General features: G+C 38.4%; 1 long non-coding RNA gene across 1 annotated transcript; it reads left to right on the top strand.

Moving 5' to 3' along the window:
- The first annotated feature begins 223 nt into the window (after positions 1-223).
- LOC140254150 (uncharacterized) lies at positions 224-6,615 on the top strand. Its single transcript, XR_011904074.1, has 3 exons — positions 224-259; positions 4,812-4,879; positions 6,483-6,615. It is a non-coding gene; the product is annotated as an uncharacterized lncRNA (long non-coding RNA).
- The last annotated feature ends 1,552 nt before the right edge of the window (positions 6,616-8,167 follow it).

The raw sequence follows: 8,167 nt of genomic DNA, 5'->3' as shown, positions 1-8,167 counted from the left end.
AAACTAAGATAACAAGATGCAGCTTGGTTTTAGGCTGTCGATTGGAAATAACAGTGAAAGATTAATATTACATGGCTCTGTGTGTCATTAAGCAGAATAGAGCCAGCATGTATCTTTTGATGTTCTCATGTTATTTTTTAACTCCTTTTTTTTCTTCTTTATTTCTTTCCTCCGGCGTCTTTGGTGATCAGCTTTTCCTGTAGCCTGAAGACACAGTGAATGCTTTCTGGTTTCTTTCCTTCCACATGTCCTAAACCAGGTATGGGGAGATAGGAAGTTTGTCACAGGGTAAACTAAGGCTTAAGGAGTCATGCAGTGGATAAACACACTCCGGTATTTGGGTAGAGTTGCATGTGGGGTCCCTTATGCACTCCTGTCATGTCACCATTTGGACAAAAAAGAATGATTTTATAATACCAGCACTATTTCAGGGAGCAAAATTCTTTTATTCTGTTCTTCAGCATATAAAACGTGGACTTCACGTATAAAGTGAATCAATCCTGATCTAGAAGCTGGTTGTTGACTAAATACCAGTGCTTATGGCCCTGTTACACATGTGCAAGCAAACAGAAAGTAGAAGCAACCTTTATACTTGGCCGTGCAGATACACAGTGCTTCAAAAGAAAGACCACTGAGCTGAAGGAAAACCGTTAGCTGAACCATATGAAGGGGAGGGAATAGAAAGAAGAATGAGAGAGAGAACTGAGAGCTTTTTTTTTTTTTTTTTTAATTTTAAGAATCGACAAATCAAGGAAAACAATGACTTTGGCTAAAAGCTGATTCTAGCTTAATGTGCAAGGGAGGTAGTTAATTTTTTTCAAAGCAATTTATAGTTAACAGTGAAAAAGGTAAACAGATGGCAATCAATAACCCTGGGAAATTGTGATGTACAGAAAAAAAATAACAGGAGGCTACAAATAGAGAAAAATCCATGCTTGTAAGTCATACAGACTTCTTCCCTTGCAGTTATTAGGAGCTAAAGTCCCTGCAAAACATATTCTTCTCAATGGTAGAGAGGTAATAAAACACTTTCTGGTGCAAAGATAGCAGAAATTTTTCAGAGAACACTTTTGTCCTGTAGCTGGAGAGATGCAGGTGATGAACTTATCTCACAAAGATGAAGAACTTCTCAACTCATGAGAAAAATGAGGATGTTGGGCAGTTTCTCCTAGAGAATATTTTTCATCAAGTAATGAAATCTAAGAGTTTAAACCCCTCAAAAATGAACAGAGAATAGAGGAACAGATGTCTGTCCACCTAATCTTAGAGTGCAATTAACTTTAGCTGTCTAGGGAACCTGCAGGAGGCAAAGATTGTGCTAATGTTGGACTGCTACTCAAAAAAAGACAAATATGATGAACTACTAGGTGATGGTATGTGAAAGTGCAGCTACAGTTATTAAGCTCATCTCCCATGGCTTCCCAGTTTACTTCTGGAAAGGATAGACTAAGTTTTCAGGCCACAAGCACTGAAAAGACTGCAATATATTTGCCCTCAATTAGAGAAGATATTTGCTACATTTTAGGGAGATAATAGGGAGCAATTATGTGGGAGAAGATTCTTGTGTGTGTGCGCAGATGGAAATTTGTTGTGTGCTTTATAAAGTGTACTCACAAAGAGAAAAATAATGGAAGATACTGAGAACCTTTTTTGCCTGGAGGAGAGAGGCACAAGAGGGGAAGGCAGAAACTAAATTAAGACTCAAAAAAGCTTTTCAGCAAACATGGTAATGGTGATTAACCACCGGAACAAAGTACAAGGAAAGGGATAGAGACGAAGTCTCTTCAGATTTTACAGTAGTGGCTGAAAGCTTTTCCAGGAGACGAGCTTTAATCTAAGACAAAGAGCACTTTAGTCAGATACAAGTTATTGAACTCTGTGCTGGATAACTGGGAGAGGTTTAGTGGTCCGAGATATTTCAATAAGGAAACAGAGATCTCTTCTGAGCTCACTCTTGTGAATATGTGTGATTCCACATGACTCCTGTTGCAGAGCTCTGACTATTTACTGCTCTATGGAAAACTTCATAAAATACAACCTACCTGGGGAGCTGTCTGTTTTTCCCAGAAGTTCACAGCTCTCCACTCTATGTCTAAATCCTGGCTTAAGCCAATCTTTTTTGCTACCAGCTCTTGTCAGGCTGTGCTCCCGCTGGTTGGAAGTTCTTTATTATCTAGAAATAGTCTCAGTGCTTCTCTGCAAGTATTTTGTCACTTTTTACACTTCTCTTGACAAATTAGATGCATATAAAGGGGAATTCAAGTTACCAAACAGGACATCTCATTAGGAGCAGGAATTTTCTTTCTTAATAGAGGAAAAAAAAGTAATTGTGGTGGATGCATACCAGGGTTGTAGATAAGGTGAAGGGTGCAGATTTATTTGTGCATTAGAAGCTTTGCATTGTCGGAATTTTTCACCATTGTTTAGCAAAAAGCAAAAGTAGGAATTTGAAGCAGATAATTCCATCCCCTTATAAGTATGCAACAGAACTCCCATTTAAATGAATGGAACACTACTAGGGTAGCATATATCACTGCTTGATATTCCAACCTAAAATACTGTTCTCAGTTTTCCACTTGCTTGGTGTCTTGTCATTTATAGCAAAGCAAACAGAATGCAGTGTAGGTAGAAAACACCATTAGGTCAGATTTTTCTAGTCATTTATATTAGCTGTAGCATCTGGTAACCTATTTATATTAGTTTTACATAGCATAGATGAGTGTATTTATACAAAATAAAGTGCAGACGTGTTCCCATTATGCTGTTATTCTCTCTTTAAAAAAAAATCTTTCTTTGCGATATAATCCAGGTATACAGATTTTCCCCTTTCTAATGCTTTTCTGTAGAAATTACTATGAACATTCTCTATTCTCCATTGGTTTATGTTAAAGTGCTTTACTGAGCATTCCACACTGAATACTGCTAATATTCAGAAAGAGCTCATCTTCTTCTCTGTTAATATCATATCACCCATAATGGGTCCAGAAGAGCCATATCCTAATCCTGTTTTTGGAACTAACTTCTTTGTGACCTCAGATATTTAGTGTATTTACAGCTGTAATGTTTCTAAATTTCAGCTGCTTAGTATAGATTTAAAAGATAATGAAGCAAGGTACTTGTGTGCAATGTGTTATCAAGAAATTCCCTCACTCATACAGTCCACACATCAGCTAGCTATAAGCATGATCAGTTCCTTAAGAATGATGAATAGTGTTAAAATTTGCCATATTCCTTTCTGCCAGCTGCTCGGAAAAGCCTGTTAAAACTCCATAAAACAAGTAAACCAAGTTCAGTTATGCTCTGCACTTTTCCACTACTGCTGCTAGCACAAAAATTGATTGATTGTTCTTTGTGCTAGTCTAAATCTCGCCTGTTCACCTGCAAAGTACTGCTCCCTAATACTTTTTTTGTTGTCCTCAGCAACATCCTGGTGAATGTTTTTTCTAGTACAGGGATTTCTCTGTAATTCTAGCACTTGCTTGCTTCTTTTCTCCTCTGCTTGCTAATCTCATTAAAAGATTCATGCCTTGCCTCAGCATTGTGTCCCTCAGCTCCTCAGCTACTGCCCAGAGTTCTGCTCTTCCTCTGTCTCTCCCTGGAGAAAACTTAAATATGTCACCTCCTTCATAACCCAGGGTGGAAAAGGAAAGGAAAAATTGCAGAGTTCAGTCCAGTATGTTGACGATAGGCATTAAGCATAGTAAAGAGAGAAGAGAGGAATGAATAAGTGTAAGAAATGTAAGGCAGTGGAACATAAAACAAAATGTGACGTGTGTGTCATTGTAGTCTCTAGATAGCTGAGAGGGTATCTGGATTTAAATTGTTGATGGTGGAAAGATGCAGGCAAACAACTGAGTTTTATTTAAAGAAGCTATAGGTTTGGTGACAAAAAGGTTTTTCTGAAGAACATGTGAAGGCTTGAGCAGTTCTGGAGAATCAACTTCAAAATATAAAAGGTAATAAACAGCCTTTGGGAAAGAGAAACAGTGCCAGGATGACAAGGAAAAACAGAGCTTCTCCAAACAGACAGTGAGCATATGGTGAGGACGTAAACAAGCAATTGAAGAAGATTAACCAACATGAGCAGGTATTGCTTCCAAGAGATATGCTGCATTCCCTGGAGTAGAAAAACCCCAAAGGCATTTCTTGTGTTTGGGAAAATGTCTTGCACACACCTGACTGTACAAATAATGATCCTGCAAAATACCTCATTCCTTCCAATGGAAGAGCCCCCTATCGTGGCCTGTGAGGAACTGCTCCAGCACAGCTGCTGCTAGAGAAATTGCCTTCACCTGTGACCAGAGCCACACTCATTTCTCTTTGCAGTGCTTCCTCTTCAGGCATCTGGCTATAGTGGTTTCTTTATGATAGGCTGCTTGTCAGTTCCTGAGTGGTTAACAAACTGCAGGTGGTGGCTGAAGGGTAAGAGTCCTTATTGAGGGGGAATGCTAACGACTCCCTTAGAGAAGTATATCTACTATGCAAGAGGTGATCTTGGGTTATGTGCAGGATTGATAGCTGACCTCGAGGTAGAGTGTGTGAAATTCCTAAGGGGGTACTGGGCCAAGCTGTAGGAGATTCCTCAGATGCTGTGAATGAAAGTGAAACAGATTACTTACACAGAGGTGAAAAGGCACTAATCAAAGTGTCATTAAAACAATGTTGACAGTGATTACTGTTATTCACTGTCCTTGCAAAATGATGCTTGCTCATATCTGTAGCTACCAGGATTGTCCCTACTGTGGAATGGTCTGTAGACAGTTACTCTTTCCACTACAAGTGTGTTATGGCATTGTTTCATTTCTTTTTAGTGTTTGAATGAGCCTGAACGATGATGAAATACTTCCCAGGGGAGTTGGCAGCTTTCTGAAGATTGAAGGTAGGCTGCTGGAACTTCGGTATTTTAATAGAGAATAGAAATCTGTTATGTAATGTTATGTTAGCTGTGATGGTGTATGGACTATATTGGCTACTTAAATATATTTATTCATCAATTGGAAAAAGTAAAATTTCACCGGCAGAGTTCAGTCAAGCATCCCTTTGTCTTTACTTCTTGCACTAAAATGCAAAAAGCCTAAAATCATAAATTATTTTGATTGTATAAAAACAAAATGTTGTATTTTCCTACTTCTCTGGTTGTGTTCCCTGGAATTCAGAGATTTTCAAGAAGTTATGTGTAGCAATTACTAGGGATCTGCAGAAGCTGTTAAGCAGAGGCTTGAGTTTTGTCAAATCAATACCTTAAGTCTCCACCTCAATTTCTGCTTAATATGGGCAATGTTCTTCAAGTTCAAAGCTTAAGGTCAAATTTATTCTTGTTTAGACCTGATTTTATTTTTCCTATGAACTTGTTCCCTTCTGAAATGGTAAATGAGAAAATCCGTGTAAGTTCCTTAAGGCGCCCACAACATATTCCTTGATGTCATCCCTGAGGTGGTGGCTCAGTGGGCAGTGCCTCTGGGGGTTTGCAGCCTGGTTTGTTGGTTGTTACTCAGTTTCTGAGGTTGTATGGGATACTCTCATCCCAGATAGCCAGTGAGAATCAGTTATTGTTTAGTTAAGTGTCTGGATATTGAGAGATGTGTAGCATAGAGAAGCAATCAGAGATTGATATCTGAACAAAGAAATTGTAAAAGAGAGAAAAGCAGGGCACTTATCTAGGAGAAATATGTCATGTAAAAGACCCATCTAATCATAGTCTCAACTCCAGTGGATGCTAAAATTACTTTGAATATGTATCAGATGGATAAAGGAGTAGATCACTGGTGCTTGTGATGAGAGATCGGTGTTGCAGAAAGCCTCTGCCTAGATCAGAATGACATTTTATTTGTGCTTTCCTTCTGAAGGGTTCCTCAGTAAGTTTTTAACTAAAACCAGCAAAACAGACCTTCCCAGCTGCCTCTTGTCATGGACTTGCCCATGTGCCTGTGGAGATAGTAGTATTACTTGGTACACAGTGTTGTTCTGGGTTTGGGTTGGGTAATTTCTGTAAGCATTTAATGGATATGGAGTCTGTCTGAAAAGAGAAAGATTGTATTGCTTTTCTCAGGAACTTCAACATCAAGTTAGTGCCTAATGACACCTAGAAAATTTGATTCTCTGTAGCGGTCAGTGGTAATTGATAAAGATCTAAGCTGACGTTTGTTTTAGGTCACTTTACATTCTCTATATGTGATAAGGTTTAAAATCATTATGAACTAATACAAGACAATTCTTAGATCACAAGAAAACGTCTATTCAATAAAGTCATAGACAGTTTTCACTTCTAGGTATTTTTCCATGTGTAACTGACATCAAATTCTGAGCATGTTCGTATTTTCCATCTCTATTTTTTTTTTTTTTAAGTCGAGCAGATAGTCCATGCTGCAAAGTTTGAGGTTGGGTCTGAATTCTTTGGAGGACTGTTAGAACTGATATTCTGCTTCCAGCCTTAATCAGCACACTCAAAGATTAAAACTAGGGTTTGTATCTGCATCTTTCAGGAGGCTGTCCCAGTTCTGGCCTATCTCTGCTGTGAGCATCTTTAAAAGATACATCAAACAGCACAACATGAGTTCAAACAACTTTGCTTGTAACTGCAATGAATCTGAAATGTACCGATGAAAGATTTATTAATGTCGTGCAAGGCAGAGTGTCCTCACATTAGCAGAGACAGTTTGAATCAGTGAGTGAGCAGGTCATCAAAGAGAATTCAGCATGGAAATTTGAACAACATTCTTAACCTAATTGCATCGGAGGTTAAATCATCATCTGTGTATGCCCTTAGGTAATGACAACTATACAAATAAAATAGTAATAATCCAGGACACACCTCCTTTTCAGTTATTGAAGTGAATTAGAATGTGTGGCTCAGGCTGAGATAGACATCAGTACCTCCCATGGATTTTCAGCTATATTACCACAGTGGAATTCAGCCAAGATGTGTTGACAAAACAATTTTCCCTGGGGAGAGACAAGCCTTATTGTTTGTGCATATGGAGATGTTGGTACAGGAACAGTGAAAATTATGACTCAAAGGCTGGGTTGTGATACATCTTCCAGCATGCATAAACACACAAGTGAAGCTAGATATTTTACTAAGACTTGTTCATATTGTTCTTTCTGAAATTGGTAAATAGTTTATTTGGAGGCATCGTTACTGGAAATAATTAAAGCTGTGCGTAGAATATCCCAGTGTTTCTAGAAATATTATTATGGAGTTTTGACTCATTTGACTAAGCAGTGCAGAATTTTTAAATAATTATACTGTTCCAACCAGTCTATGAAGGCTGCAGTTTCAGTAAGCTTGGTTTAAGTGACTAATGTACACACAGCAACTCAGCTTCTCTCCCTGGATGCCATTGGCTTTCCTGACTCTGTTCACTAAATACAAATCACTTCTGTGGCCTGCCATTTGACATTTTTCTGTCCGATAACTGCCTCCACAGATTTACTGTTGCAGAGAATGTGACTTCTCATATTCTCCCAAGTTCTTGCTTTCTCCTTGGTTCTCTTGTTTTTTTTCTTCTATTTTGGACATATGCCCATTATCCGCTGTTTGGTTCATCAACGAGTAAAGTCATCTTATTGGACTTCTGATAGAATTTGGAACAAAACGTATCCCCACATTCTTGGCTGTCACAGTAGCCAAAACTTATGGTATTAGGCTGGTGGACTGACTTTACTATTTTTGAAGCTGATCTCATGCGTGCTTTCTTTACCTTTTCTACACCCAGCTCTGAGAGGCAGTCTTCAGACACATCTGTCATGTAATATTAGCTGTCAAAAATACTTCATTCATTTTCACAGCAGAGGCTTTGGGGTGTCTGAGTGTAATCCTTACCTGATATTGTCTCTGTAACTAGGATGCCACCAGGCTATAAATGAAAGCAAATCACATGCTGACATTCAGCCCTCTCTGAAAGTCAGATTGGCACGTTTCCACAGCAGATATTGTAGCTTTAGGGTCCAAGTGATCTGTGAAACACAAGAATGAAAATTAAAATCTTGTGTAAGAAATTAAGAACAAGAAAAAGAAGCAGCAGGAAGAATTTTTCAGGGTGTTAACCCAATTTAACAAAACTGAGAAATTTCCTCAGTTATTATTTTTACATGTTAAAAAATGTTTACAGAAATTCTCTTTGAATGTTTACTAAAAGGAGGTTGCAAGAGACACGCTGACCAAAGT

The sequence above is a fragment of the Excalfactoria chinensis genome, chromosome 6, assembly GCF_039878825.1.
Source record: "Excalfactoria chinensis isolate bCotChi1 chromosome 6, bCotChi1.hap2, whole genome shotgun sequence".
Lineage (NCBI taxonomy): Eukaryota > Metazoa > Chordata > Aves > Galliformes > Phasianidae > Excalfactoria > Excalfactoria chinensis.
This window is presented reverse-complemented; position numbering and strand designations above follow the sequence as displayed.